At 47.9% G+C, this 15,290-nt stretch overlaps 1 protein-coding gene across 2 annotated transcripts in view; it reads right to left on the bottom strand.

The window, feature by feature from the left end:
- The window catches only part of Pcsk6 (proprotein convertase subtilisin/kexin type 6), a 182,513-nt gene that overhangs the window by 118,549 nt on the left and 48,674 nt on the right, over nucleotides 1-15,290 (bottom strand). The window lies entirely within an intron of this gene.

Genomic DNA, 15,290 nt, shown 5'->3' with positions numbered 1-15,290 from the left:
GGATGGATAGATGGAAGAGAGGATGGATGGATGGATGGATGGATGGATGGATGGATGGATGGAGAGAGGATGGATGAATGGATAGAGAGGATGGGTGGATAGAGAGAGAGAGGATGGATGGATAGAGAGAGAGAATGGATGTATGGATAGAGAGAGAGGATGGATGGATGGATAGAGAGAGAGGATGGATGGATGGATGGAGAGAGAGGATGGATGAATGGATAGAGAGGATGGGTGGATAGAGAGATAGAGAGAGAGGATGGATGGATAGAGGGGGGATGTATGGATAGATATAGGATGGATGGATGGATAGATAGAGAGAGGATGGATGGATAGATAGATAGATAGATGATAGATAGATTTGTTTTTCAAAAGCAATCTCCCAACTTCAGCTTCTTGTAGGCACTATAGTCTTTTTGCAAGATTCTGGATCAAGTAGGTAGTATGCCCCACATTTGAGAAAACTGATGGCTTATTATGAATGGGGGTAGGGGCGTGATGACACCACACTGACCGACTTTGAAGTTATTCTACTAAAAACAATAGACTGTGAAGGTGGGGGGGAAAAAAGACAACAAGCAACTGTTCTTCCAAAGAAGAAAACACAGTCATGGGAAAGAATGAATGAGAGGGCAAAGAAACTGTTTAGTCAACCTGGTACCAAAACCTCTCTTCTAGTGAGGACATGAGTAAGTAAATGACCGTAATTAATGTATAGGAAATTTGGGCAGCAACTAGAAGCAAAGTAACAAAGCCTATACAGAGAAAGATCTAGAATGGGAAACAGCAAAGCATTAACAACACTAGGTCTTTGGCAGTGACATTGTTGTTAACTTATGATTGAGGGTTTTATACGTTTCTTTGGCATGATCCGATTTGCCTTCATGATCAAGCAACACCTTGAAAGGTGGAGTAAATGACGCAGAAGACCAGAGATCCAGAACTAAGAATGCCTGTGGTGCCTCCTGAGCCTCAGTTTGTCTGTCTATAGAATGGACCTATTACCATGAAAGCTAGGGACCACTGTGCCCACACAGAGCACACAGCATTATGTTAACTACATGTGCACATTCTTTTCCAACTGTAGGAACCTATTTGAGAGCCCAAGGCAGTGGAAGTGTTTTCTTTGGACTTGCTGGGCTGGCTGGCCCTCCAACAATGCTTGCAGCTGGGGTTTAAGCCAGTGGTGAGGGCCAGGACTAGAAAGACAAGAAGTTGGTCTTGCATCGAGCCCTTGCTCTCAAGGAGTCTGGGCCCATTCTGGGGCTCCCACCACGCCCACAGAAGAGCAACGTTACTCTAAACAAGGCAGGCTGCCTATAGGGGCCTGCATAGACTTGTGGGGGGGGGTGTGAAGGACAAGGGGACTCAGGGCTACTTAAAGGTTGCTGGGGACTCTCGGCTGGTCCTGGAAGTTAGAATGGCTGTCCCAGAGAAAGCAGGGAGCGAAGTACCCTCAGGTCAAAGGTTAGATTTCCCTCCCTTCTCTAAAGATCAGCTTTGCTATTTCCTGAAGGAGGGAGCCTCACAGGTAGACATGCATCCATGGGGGACACAGGTATACAGGTAGCCTTCGTGGGACACAGGACAAAACATTCAGGCTAAAGAACCATGCCTGTCCTGCCATTTATATGACCCATCCATAAATCATCTATGTACTCAGTTTATTAGAAACCCTGCAGAAAGCTGGGTGTGGGGAGACGTACCTCCAATCCCCCCAGCACTTGGGAAGCAGGAAGTTCATTATGCAAATTCCAGGCCAGCCCAAGCGACATGGCAAGACACTGTCTCAAAACAACAACAAAGAAATCCCACAATGGGCTCAAAATCCATTTTGGGTTAGATATTTTAAACGCCTCAGTCCCGAGTCCTAAGTAATTTATAAGCACTGCAGATAGAGACTCCTACAGAAAAATAAAATGATGAAACGAGATGTTTTGCTCATAACACTCACTGATGCTGTTTTACAACTTCCCCACGTATGTTACTACCCGAACAAGAAAGCTCTACCTGCGATGAAAGATGTAAGGCAGTGTTTCAATATCTGCTAAACACCGCCTGATAAAACACAGTGGACTCCTCAGGCCTTGCGCTCCCTGGGATGACTCCATCTCTCCTGCCAGGCTGAGAGCCCTGGACTTACCACTACCTCAAACACTGACAGCCCTAGTGGGGAAACAAGTTTCTAGTATGGAGTTGCCAGATGGATGAGTCGAGCACCCCAGCTCGTAGTTATTGTCAGGGTTTGGGGGAAGAGCCCCATGCTGACACGGTTCTGAGGGTGGCTGTGACCATACTGGATCTACAGCACACTGGATCCCAACGGCACGGTAGCTCCCCATCCCATCCAGCTTCTCTGCCTATGACCATGGCAATGAAACCAAACAGCATGGGTGATGTGCCCAGTGTGGGAGTGTCTAAGGTCCAACTCTGTGGACAAGGACCCAGAGGGTCAAGCACAGGCACAATGGCTACTTTAGCTAGCTTTCTCCCAGGCCTTTTCTCAGCTTTGGTTACTGCCTAACTCCTCACCCATCTCTCTGGGAAAGTACAACAGGATTCCCAATCTCGCTTCTTGACCACCATAAAGAATGTTATTTTCCATCCTGATTTCTCTGCATAGTAGAAATTCTGGAGGGGGGGGTCACTTATTCACCAGCTCACTCAACAGAGGTATGTGTGAGCATTCCATGGGTCCAGTGCCGGGTTCTGGGGAGATGAGGGTAAACATACTTGGTTCCTGGCCAACGCTAACTAACACACCAATCCTCCACCTCAGCCAGATGTGAGGCTCTGTTTGGAGGCCTTCAGGCTGGAGCCCAAGAGCCACCTGGGTACTCTAAGAAGGTCAGAAATATGCTCAAATCTAAAACCAAGTGACTGAAGCTTCATCTCTCCCATCGTGCACGCAGAAGGGTCCTCTCACATAGGCACACCCATAGACACTAGCTATGTACACGGTCATGTGATGTACAGCAAAGGTCCATATCACTGAGGGTCTCTAACAGATCACTCACGGAACCGAAGCTGAGAGTTGAGGGTAGGCAACATGTCTTTTGGACTATTTCCCCCTGCACGTGTAACTATCTGTATTAGAAAAAGCAACACTGAGAATCTCCGTAGGATTAAGGATTGCCCCTTCTAGTGGTCTGAATATGAATGCCCCTTGTAGGCTCAGATGTTTTGACAGGGGAGGGTAGCCTCTGCCTCTTCCAGTTAGCTCTTTCTATTTGCTGCTTGTAGCTTCCTGTTCCAGGCCCCGCCCTCCGCCCCCATGCTTGTCCCTTGCTGCCGTGCCTGCTCCATTTTGGACCCTCAACCAACATGAAGGCCTTCCTTCCCTACTTTGTGTTACTTGTGGTATTTTATCTCAATACAACAGAAAAGTAATTAATATAGAGGCTGGTACCAGAGAGCGGACTGTTGCCGTGAAGAACCCGACTGTGCTGTTGTTGTTTTGAAGGACTGTGGGAGACTTCGGAATTTGGGAGGGATTAGAAAAGAGGTTAAGTGCTATAATCCGAGTTTAATGGGCTATCCCACTAGGAGCATGGAAGGCGGTAGTGCTGGGAGGGATGGGGACCATGGAGGCCTGGCTAGAGAGGATTTGGAAGGAAACAATAGCAGGACCTGGGCTGCAGTCCATTCCTGTGATAATCTGGCAAAGAATTGGGCTGCTTTCCACTCCAGTCCTAAGAACTTGCCTGAGGCTAAGTAAAAAAAGTAATGGCTGATTTCTTTGGCAGAGAGGATTTCAAAGCATAATATTGAATCTGTGGCTTGGCTATTATTATTAATGAGTCTTATGCAGGTCTACAATTGGAAAAGCAAGTGGAGCAGAAAACATGCAAAATGTACCGTTTAGAGAGAAAAAGGCTCAATGTTGCATCTGGAGCCTGTGCTGGAAGGGGCTGCCCTTGTTAAGGCGATCAGCATCATTAAGGAGTGGGCTGATCTACACCACAACCAAAGGACAGACATCCTCAGTGGGAAGACCCCGCCCTGCCAAGCTTCCAGCCTGGGAGAGAGGGACCACACCATGCTTTCTGTTCCTAGGAAGCAACTGAATCAAAAAGCTAACGTGATTCAAGGGGGGGCCAAAGCCACCTCAAGCTGGCAGCCAAACATGGCAGTGTTGTCCATTTGCTGCTGGCTTTGGAGTCACGAAGACCTGGGCGGGGGGGGGGGGGGGGGGGGGGGGGTGTGTGTGTGCTATGGGTTCTTCCACTGTGGTTGCAGAGCCACTGAGGCCAGGCAGGGTGTGGCAGGGGAGTCTCTTTGTGAAAGCCCTGAGAGGGCAAGAGACCAAGGAAGGCCATTTTATGAAGCCGTGAAAGTGAGGCTGAGCTTGCGGTGAAGACCCCAAGATACTGGAGGTGCCAAAGGCAGCTGCAGACAGGGAGGAACCAGCCAAGAGAGAAATGTACGTCCCTGGCAGAGAAGCTTGAAGGAGAGTGCCTTTTAAGCCTTTGATACCAGGGGATCTACAGGGCTGTGCTTGCTTTGCTGGGGTCTGGTTTTACTTTAGCCCAGTATTCCTCACTACGCTCCCCTTCCTCTCTCTTGGGATGGCATCGTATCTATTCTGTGCCATTATATGTTGGACGTTATTTGCCTTGAGTCTCAGAAGACTCTTTTAGACTGTGTTGAGACTGGGAGACACTATGGGGACTTTAGAAGTTGAACAAAATGACATTGCATTATGACAAGGCCAGGAGTCTAATATCCCCCTCTCCTGGGAGGGCCAGCGTGCTTAGAAAAGTCTTCACACTTCTCCGTAGCAGGCTTGGCTATCACTTCGCTCTAAAGCATCATTCATGGTCTGTGCACCAGATGCCTTAGAGTGCCTGCAGGAGGTAGCCAGACTTTCCCCCTGTGAGAAATGTATGGCCAGAGACAGTAGCACGTGTTGATTGGTCTTTTGAGATCACAGGTAAGAAACTTTGGACAGTGAAAAATGTGCTTGAGTCTGGGAGTCAAGTAGGCCCCTGTCTGAGTGACCGCAGCCTCCGTTTCTGATTGCACGGACTTGGGGCTGCTATGGTTTGCGAGTTTGGCCAAAGCCTGGTGGTCAGCCTATGGTGCTACTGAGAGATAGCACAGCCTTTAAGGCAGATCTTGATCGGAGATGAAGCCAGTGGTAGACAGCTTATCTGGCATGTATAAGGTCCTGGGTTACATCCCTAACCCTGGGGGGTCAGGGGAGGAGCTAGTTGAAGGAAGTTATGTCTCTGAGGTGTGCTTTTGAGGGGTATTTGGCCTGGACCTTCCTTGGTATCTTTGCTTCCCCGCTGCCATGAGGTGGATCTGTCTTCTGTGTTATCTGTTCTCTTTATGACATGGTGTGCTGCCACTGGCCCAAACCAACAGGTCAGTGGCTCTCAACCTATGAGTCGCAACCCTTTTGGGGGGTCAAACGACCCTTTCACTGGGGTCATCAAGACCATTGAAAACCACAGATAGGGCTGGAGAGATGGCTCAGAGGTTGGGAGCACTGACTGCTCTTCCAGAGGTCCTGAGTTCAGTTCCCAGCAGCCACAGGGTGGCTCACAACCATCTGTAATATGATCCAACACCCTCTTCTGGCCTGCAGGTGTGCATGCAAATGGAGCACTCATATACATAATATATATATGAAAAACCACAGATATTTATATTACAACTCCTAACAGTAGCAAAGTGACAGTATGAAGTAGCAACAAAAATAATTTTATGGCTGGGGTCACCGCGCCACGAGGAATAACACGTTGCAGTGTCAGAAAGGACGAGAAGAAATGCAACAGGACCAGGCAACTGGGAATTAAAGCCTCCGAAATGGAGCCAAAGCAAATGCTCCTCTTCCGCAATCAAACTTTAAGTCATCAAGGTAACGCATTGTGGCATTTTCATCAAGGCAACACACTGTGGTATTTTCATACATGCAGCATTGGACTTTGCCCTTATTCACCCCTCTCTCCCCTTTTCCTCTCTGTAAGTTGATTTATCTCAGGTGCTTGTCACAGTGATGTAAAGATGTAACTTCAAACAGTGGTCCAGCTATCCTTTATAAACAGCCACCTGGACAGGGTCCACGTCCTGCCTCCACTGTACTTCCCTGCGCTAGGCAACGCCTGGCAACCAGATGAAGTTCATTGATGCTTCTTGGATGAAGAAATGAAGCCATGATTCAGATTTTAAGTACAAACATGCTTCAGGCCGAAAATAGAAACAACCCCAAGTAGACTTTTAAAAGCATACTTCTGAGTTGAAAATACAATTTAGATAGATTTCTTTTTCCTTTTGAGACAAGGTCTTACTATGTTGTTTCTGCTGGCCTGGAACTCACTCCGTAGCTCAGGCTGGCCTCAAACTCTCTGCCCAGCCTACTAATGCTAGAACCCAGGCATGCTCTGACATGCCCACACCCAGCCCAGCTTGGGTACTGTCCTCTGAATGACATTTGTTTAGTTTTTTTGTGGAACATCAACAAATAAGTGAAATGGGATGGGAGCAAGGCTACCAAACACCACACCCACTGTGCACAAATCCTGCCAACCACAGCCTGGTACAAAGTTGATTTCTTTGACTTTTTTTTCCTGACCATTATCCTTGGCTCCATCCCTGTTTGTGTCCTGCTAAACCTATACCAGAATTGCCCTACAAATGTCTTTGCTCTGGGAAAGGCTTGTAGGCCTAAAGAAGGCTCTGTGTTCTTCCCAGGATTACAGAAGAGTGGCATTTTCGGTGGTAACTGCAGCCTACACACCGCCTGGTACCTAGCACAGAGCCTTGCCCCAGCCCTACACTTTGTCTTACAGTACATGTCCAACTTTGTTCTAGAAGTCAAGTTAAAACCCAGACTCTCTGAAATGTCCTTGTGTAAGACGAGATAAAATTTACAGAGAGTCATAGGAGCCCACACAAACAAGCTGAGACCTAGAGGTAGAGGGCGGGGAGACCCTGACAGGACTGCAGTAAACACCCTGCAGGTGTCAAGACTCACTGACATTCCTATTGTCCCAGTGGCAGCCCTAGCTCTTCCCTCTTCCTGTGAGCCAGAGACACACGGTCAGACCAGTAGCCCAGTTGACATGCTGGTCCTGGTGTCACAAGCAACAAAGAGCTGTTTTGAAAAGTCCACCATGTAATGGGTCTGACAAAACGTATACTTGTGATCTACCTAAAGTTATGTTGCTGTCAAGCCCTTTCCTGCCCAGAAAGGTTTTCCTATGCCTCAGAAACCCCAGGAAGCTTTCCTAGTGAGCCCTCTTTCTATAACAGAACTTAGGGTCTGTGGTGTGGAAGGAGCTAAGGAGACAGAGGGCATTCACAGAGGCCTCTCTGTACTGGAGTTTCCTACACAGCATTACCAGGGAAGGATGCCGATTAGAACCAAGATGGTAAACTTCTCAAAGCACTCAACAGAGGGTCTCTATTGAATCTTGAATGTATTCTGTGCTCCATACATAGTTGTACCCAGTGCAAAGGAGATAGCTCCTGGCTTCTCTCTTTTCCCCATGCTTTTTGGCTTTAAAGAGAAGCTCACTCTATTCCTTAAACATAAAAGGACAAGAGGGAGAGTGTCCTGTCCATCAGCTAGGTCTGGGTAGGGGTTCGAAGTTTACTGCCTATATTTTCCTTGATTGATGCCATAGTTTGAGCAGAACCCCAGGACCTAGATCCACCCATCATAATGTTCTTCTTGTAGGTTTCCACGGCCCTCTGGATCCTTCTATTTCCCCATTCTCCTATGCTTCCCTCACCTAAAGTCCCAACAGGACATTCTCCACCATTGAGTGGAGAGGGAGGTCTGACTTTCACACGAACTCTGGTGCCCCATTTTTGGCCATGTCCCCTTGATGGGGAGGCCTGGTGGCACTCAAAGGAAGGATAACAGGTCACTAAGAAGAGACTTGATACCCTATGAGCATATACAGGGGGAGGACGTCCTCCTCAGTCACAGACATAGGGGAGGGGAGTAGGGGGGAAGCGGGAGGGAGGGAGGAATGGGAGGATACAAGGGATGGGCTAACAATTGAGGTATAATATGAATAAATTAATAAAATATTTTTTTAAATGACAAGAGGGACTTCTGTATGGTAAGGTAGCCTGACTACACTCCATGTAGATTGGTAGAGGAAGTCAGAGGCTATGTTCCCAGTGTCCAGGAACCATTAGATCCTACAGGCCCCTGCAGAAGGAGCAACTGAAGGAAATAAGGCTGTGTAGACAGATACACTGCCGGAGCTTCAGTTTCCAGCCCGTAAATGCTGCGCATGGGCTTGGCCAGCCCATCTCCAAGCCTTCACACTCAACAGTGAGATCACAGTTAGTTTTCACCAGCGATGACCATTCTAAACACCAGCATTCGATCTGCTGAAGGGCTCCACAGAGGCTGTGTGGAGGGCTGAGTGAGGAGGGCAGTGTTCACCACTTACCACATACTTTACAGCTGTTGCACTGCCTTATGGGGTGTGCGCCGTTCTCTGTGCACAGACCCGAGGGGAAGTTAAGATGGGCCCTTGCCCTAAAGGGACAGAAGAAGAGGCCAGAGTTCTGGGACTTCTGAGAACTTCACGAAAATGCTGCAGGAATGGGCGTGTGGTGGTGTTCTCCACAACCTTGAGCGGTTTGTCAAACCTCCATCCCACTGGGATTAGGAACATGGAACAAACCTGGAGAGACAGACCTCTGGCCACTCCTTCCCATCCTCTCTTCAGTCACATATGATACTAGGACACACAGGGAAAGGCATATGTTTTTACTGAAGGGGACATTTTTAAACATTAGGAAACTGTCCTTGGAAGCACGCCTTTAATCCCAGCACCTGGGAGGCAGAGGCAGGTAGATCACTGTGAGCTGGAGGCCAGCCTGGTCTACAAAGTGAGTCCAGGACAGCCAAGGTTACACAGAGAAATCCTGTCTCAAAAAAAAAGACAAAACAAAACAAACAAAAAAAACCCCAACCAACCAACAAAAATCAAAACCAAACCAAAACAAACAAACAAAAAACCCAACCCAATTCTTAAGAAAGAAAAGAAACTGTCCTTAGTTTGTGCGTACCTTCAGCTTCTTACTCTCCCAATCCCACCCACATTTCTGAGTAGGCCCAAGGCCCCCTTGTTAGATGGAGATTGATGGCTCTCTGTGGGTAGGGCTTTGGTGTTCCCTGTAGTATTGTTGCCATCTCCATGCCCCAACCTGGTCCCCTCAGTGCTGGGATATACGGAGAAGACAGGAATGTGCCAGCGCCTCTAGCGTCCCCTCATCTCCTGACTCTCTCTCTCCTGCCTTTCTCCTTTGGTCGCTGAAGAAACAACTGCTGTCTGGTTTAAACTAGGAATGCTATACTGTGTCAGACCAAAGAAGTAAGACTCATGGATTGAGGGAAACAGTGACACCAAAACCAAAGAAGACCATGGGGTTAAACAAAGGCTCATGGAGACGAAAGGGTTTTCCCTGCCTGCGTAAGGCACGGGAGTGACAGCTGTCAGCTCCTTAGAGGACAGGAGAATTGTCCCCACAGGTTACTGGTGTCACTGGAGCTAGTCTTAGCAGGATGTCTGAACTTCCCTGGAGTTCTGCACTTCTGCTTGGGGTTGACGTGGCAGGACGTCAGTCAGGTTGCCAACTGTACATCCCCAACAGGAAAGCCAGGGCAGTCAACAACGGGAACGAGTTAGAGAACCCAGGAAGTGGCTCAGCCTAGAATCCCACCATCAACACCTTCTCATGTCACCTAGGCAACAGGGAAGCAACCCTCCCCTCCCATACCAATGTCCTCACACTGTAGAAGACATCCCTTGACTTCGGTTTAGAAGAGCCTGCCTTAACCATCACAAGGGATGACAATGTGGGCAGTATGGCAGTGGGTGCTTTGGGAAACTAAAGCTGCCCATTCACTCGCAAGTCACTTTGCTGAAGGACATAGCCGGTACTGTTTTCCCCATCACTAGTCGCTGGCTCACAGTCACTGAAAACAGAGCCTGCAGCCACAACCCCGTTTGGTCGATTGTTATGGCTGAATTGTATCTCCTTCTAGATCAGTGGGTCTCAACCTTCCTAATGCTTCGGCCGTTTAATATAGTTCCTCATGTTGCAGTGACCTCCAATCATAAAATTATTATTTCCATTGCTACTTCATAACTAATTTGGAAGCTGCTATGAATTGTGCTGTAAATATCTGTTTTCCATTGATCTTAGGAGACCCCTGTGAAAGGGTTGTTTGACGTGCCCCGCCCCCAGCTGAGAACCACCGCTCTAGATTCTTAAAGTTCTACACTGCAGTGCCTCAGAACGAGATCGTGAGGCCCAAACCCATGGCCTCACACATGTTAAGCAAGTGTTCTGCCACTGAGCCACACCCCAACCTCTGGAGACACTCTTTACAGAGACAAATTGAGCTAAAGTGAGGTCACTGGGGTAGGCCTTCCTCCATTATTACCGATGTCCTCATAAGAGATTAGAACACAGATGTGCACAGGGAGAGACCATGTGAGGACACGGCAAGAACACAGCCATGAGCAAAAGACCTCGGCGGAAGCCACTCAGCTGGAACCTTCACCTCCAGGCCTCCGTGACTATGTGACTGCGAAACTTAGGCACCCGTTATTGAAGCCACACAGTGTGTGGCCCTTTGTCACAGCAACTCTAGCAGATACTGGTCCACACTCCCAGTGTCAGTCACTTGGTATCAGCAATGTGTGATAAGGCTTTCTTAAGCCAGGTTCTCTGGTGGGTTCTGTTATGATTGACGTAGGGTGCACCACAGTTTATATCTAAAACATTTAGATATGCAAATGAAGGGAAGCCGTGCTTGTATACAGGAGCCCGGTCTCTGAAAAATCAAGAGACGTTTCGATAAACATTTATTCGGCATCTGTTAGCTTTTACTGGGTGACTGTAAAGGGATAAAAAACAAACGAGGTGTGGCCTTGGCTCTCAACAAGTTCGTCTTGTGTTGGCAAGAGACGGGCTCTTGTAATTTTCTGCCCAAGCTCCTCTCCCCAAGAGAATCCATGAGGCTGGTGGGTTTGACCTTCCTGTTGTGGCTCTCCATTGGCTCTGTTGGTTGTAGCATACTGGGTGTGCTCCCCTGCCTGTCGTCCTAGGCCATGGAGATACCATATGCAGCTCCCTGTCTGCTCTGTTTCTGCCACTGACCAGATCCAGAGCGAACTACTAGTTATGGTTATGGTTCCTATCAAACGCCATGATGTGCAGTACCCGTTCTGGGATAAATCTAGAACGCAAATATACAACTTGTAAGGAGAGTAAACCCTGTCTGAGGGTTTCAGTCGAACGGCTGGCTTCCTGGTAGCAGGGATACCTGAGATCAGGGAGAGGCAGGGAAGAGAAAGCAGATGGGGAGCAAATGCGAGTAAAGGCTGAGCAGCGGAGAAGCATGAAGAAGTCCTTCGGGGGGGGGGGGGCTATAAGGGCTGCAGTGGTTGGGGTCAGGGGGCCACAGGAGGCCAAAAGGTGGGAGCAGGGCCCACTCAGGACAGTGACAACAGGGCGTTTCCTAGGATCCCTTGGCAGTGTGGAGAGGTTAGCTGTGGGCCAGAGGTGACAAAGAGGCTCACAGGAGGATGGCTAGAAGGGCAGTTGCTGTGATCCAGGTGAGAGAACTCAGGATGTGGGCTGGGCAATGCCGGAAGTGGGCTGGCCCCCACCAATGAAGCATATGGGGAAGAGGTAGGCCACCAACTCAAGCCAGAGAGCATAAAGGAGTATCTCTCTTTGAGGCCGTGAAGCCTTTTAGATGTCACTGAGAAGGGCCAAGTATGCAGGTAAAATTATAAAACGTTGTCTTTAAAGGTGTATTTTAAAATTCAAACCCTTTGCTTAACTGCTCACAGCCATGCACCTGAAATCAGATGTGCTGAGACAGCCCCATGCTCACAGCAGCTACCTTCAGTACTGCTGCAGAAGTCTATGAGATCTACAGTCAGGGCGGCTAGAGCACCTCCCTACCCATGTGGGCAGATCCGCCCTGGGCAGGAGGAGCCTGTCCGTGACACAGTCCAATGACCCCTGAGACCACTACGGTCACTCGCTCTCTGTGTGCTATTTGCCAGGAACTCCCTGTTTGCTATCCAAATGGCTCTCTCACACAGAAAGTGTCAGATAAAATTCCATCTGTGGTTAATGGAAAGATCTGCTTACACGTTGCATCACCGCTGGACAGGAACCCAAGCTCTGATTCAACTCTGGGGCAAAGTCCCTTCTCACTAAGCAGAATGCCCACTATAGCCCCTCAAAATCACGCTGTGACTGACGAGGATGAAAGCACTGACAGGAAGGCCCCCACTGCCAGAAACAGCCACCAGAGCACCCTCCAATAACATCTCCATCCTTCCACTCCCGTCGTCCATCTGGCTGAGTACCAAAGGAAAGGGAAGGGAACCAGAGTCATCGAGCTAAAATGTACAGCTGGAAGACACAGGCAGCAGCATCTAAACTATAAGCCAGCTTGGAATGAAGTCAGGACGAGTAACTTTTAAAAAATGTCTGAGCCCTTTCAGCTATTGGCCGAGGCCTCTGTAACATCTGCCCTTCCCCAGACGGTTAGCAAAAGGACAAGCTAAGAACGCATGCTTCAATGACAGCCCTTAGAAGCACCCGGCGACCGACACTGCACACTGGGCACATGTCACCTGTTCTCTCTATGATAGGGCTGATCAGTAGAGCAGAGCAAAATGGCCCCTTCACAGATGCGGGGAGATCAAATAAAGGGTAATCAAGACTGTGTGGAAGGGAACAGCTCAGCAGTTAGGAGCACTGACTGCTCTTTCAGAGAACCTGAGTTCAATTCCTAGCACCCACATGTTGGCTAACAATTGTCTGTGACTCCAGTTTCAGGGGATCTAACACCCTCTTCTAGCTTCTACAAGAACTACATGCACGTGGTACAGACATATATGCAGGCAAAACACCCATATGCATTATCTATCTATGTATCTATCTATCTGTCTGTCTGTCTGTCTGTCTGTCTGTCTATCTGTCTGTCTGTCTGTCTGTCTGTCTGTCTGTCTATCTATCTATCATCTACATATATCTATATATGTGTGTGTATGTGTGTATGTATGTATATATATGTGTGTGTGTGAATATATATATATGTATATATATGAAAGAAAGAATGCAAAGAAAGTGATGGCCTACGCCAGTAGAGGATAAGCGTAGGGGAATGCCTGGAATGCCTTCTAGGTGTGACAGTATGTATTACCTGTGTGTAAAGAAAGACAAGCGTTCCCACTTCATTTGTGTTTTGTTTAAACAAAAGCACACTCCATTAGTTTCATAGGAATTTGGGGTAGACTGTAAATTCCATCACTCATTGAAGCACTTTGATACAATGGAGACTGAAGGCAATTAAAGTAAAATACTATTGGTATTCGATTGGACTTTCTCCTAAGCCCTGTAACACTCATGTCCAGTTTGGTTATTCCAGCACATAGGCAACTACGTTCCAATGTGTCTAAATTATATTAAGTCATCTTTTCCTTTTGTTGATAATATTAATTATAGAATTTTCCACATGTAAAAGTGTCATAAATGGCTTTTCTTGTGTAAGAAAATGGTTGAGATAAGGGACAACACAAATAATTCTACGAAACAGCCATTTTCATCAGATTGGAACTGACTAGGTGAAGTAAATACCCATCAGACGGACAGCAGGTTCGTTTGGCTTGCCTCAAGATGAGACTATGTAAACAGCCTGTATGCTTTCCCTGGGGTTGAAGCTGTAATTAGCACGGAGGGAGCCATCAGCCAATCACTGGCAGGCTTCAGGCGAGCCTGGGATGCTCTGGCTTTACACCTTTTTCCTCTTTATTTTTTATTGGTAGGATGCTTTGATGGCTGCCCTGCCAGGAGCCAAGAAACTGGGCAAAGGGGGAATTTTATTTGGAAAAAAGCTACCTGCAAGAGCCTTGCCCTAGGAAGTCTGTCTTTTCCCCCTGCTTCCTTCAGGAATACAACTGTGGGGTGGGAGGCTGGCGGGGGGGGGGGGTTGTCACATCTGTAATGCCAGTGTTGGAGTACTGGCAGACGTTGGTACTGTTATCTTTCGGATGCACCATATTTTGTAAACACTTTTGTAAACAATTCCACCCCCTTCTGACTGATTAAATACAGAGCTAAACGGCCAATAGCTGAGGCAAAAGAGGGAGGCAGGACTTCCAGCAGAGAGAGGTCTCTGGGAAGGAATCTCAGACGCAACTGTAGCTGGACATGAAGGAAGTAGCAAGAGTCAGGTCTAGAGACTAAGATGGACAGGGAACATGACAGGTGGTGCAGGATGTAGGCCAGGCCAGTACAGCCAGGTGAGAATAGCTGAGACTCTGCTGCCCAGCTATAGTGCCATAAGCTTATAATAAATACAAAAGGTCTCCATGTCATCATTTCATCCTCTTGGGAAGCTGAGGCAGGAGGATTGCCATAAATTCTAAGTCACCATGGGTTTGGTTTACGTGGTGGGTTCTGCATCAGCCTGTAAAACAGAATGAGTCCCTGCCTCAAATAAAATATTATTGAATCCCCAGGAACACTTTGCTCCAGAGCCAAACTGATCACCGTGCTTTCAATACCCCCAAAATGAATCAACGGAACAGCCCAGCTGTTGTATACAGGCAGGGCTAGGGCATCCAGCCACTGGAACCTCTTGGAACATGTCCCTGCCACACTGCCTGCATGGCCCACGCACAAGCCTTCTGTGTTAGCATTACTGTGGCCTTGCCAGTATGAGACTTTCTGAGCAGCTCCAAATTCCACAATTATACAGTTAACACTTTTGAAAAAGAAGGAGTGCCCGACTGAGTACCTTAGGAAGGTTTAGGACTGCCAGGGCTGGTGGCTCCTGTCTGTAGTCTCAGCCACTCAAAGGACTGAGTCAAGAGGAACAAAAGTTCTGCCAAGGCATGTTATCTAGACATATCAATCCCCAAACAAAACACCACAAAAGTTTAAAACAGAAGGGAGACAAAGCATTCTCTCTGCCTCCTATTTTTGACTCTGTAACTGTCTGAGCATCAAGAAGCAGTTTTAATTCTTGGGAGGCCCCTTGAAAAGGGGGTTGGGGGCCAAGTCCCTTAGCAAAGATCCCCCATGCCAGAGCATTCTCCAAACAAATACTTGACCCCAATTGTAACTACCTGAGAGGTGGGAATTTAAAGATGCTAAAAATTTCAGACAAAGAAAAAGCGTGCTGCCTTGACAACACGCTTTACATCAACCGCTTGCTCAGAGGGAAACCATGGTGGGGAAATGTGGGGCTGGCGTCTTCTTGGCTTACTTAGACTTTCCTC

Source organism: Acomys russatus, chromosome 7 (assembly GCF_903995435.1).
Source record: "Acomys russatus chromosome 7, mAcoRus1.1, whole genome shotgun sequence".
In the NCBI taxonomy this organism is placed as follows: domain Eukaryota; kingdom Metazoa; phylum Chordata; class Mammalia; order Rodentia; family Muridae; genus Acomys; species Acomys russatus.
This window is presented reverse-complemented; position numbering and strand designations above follow the sequence as displayed.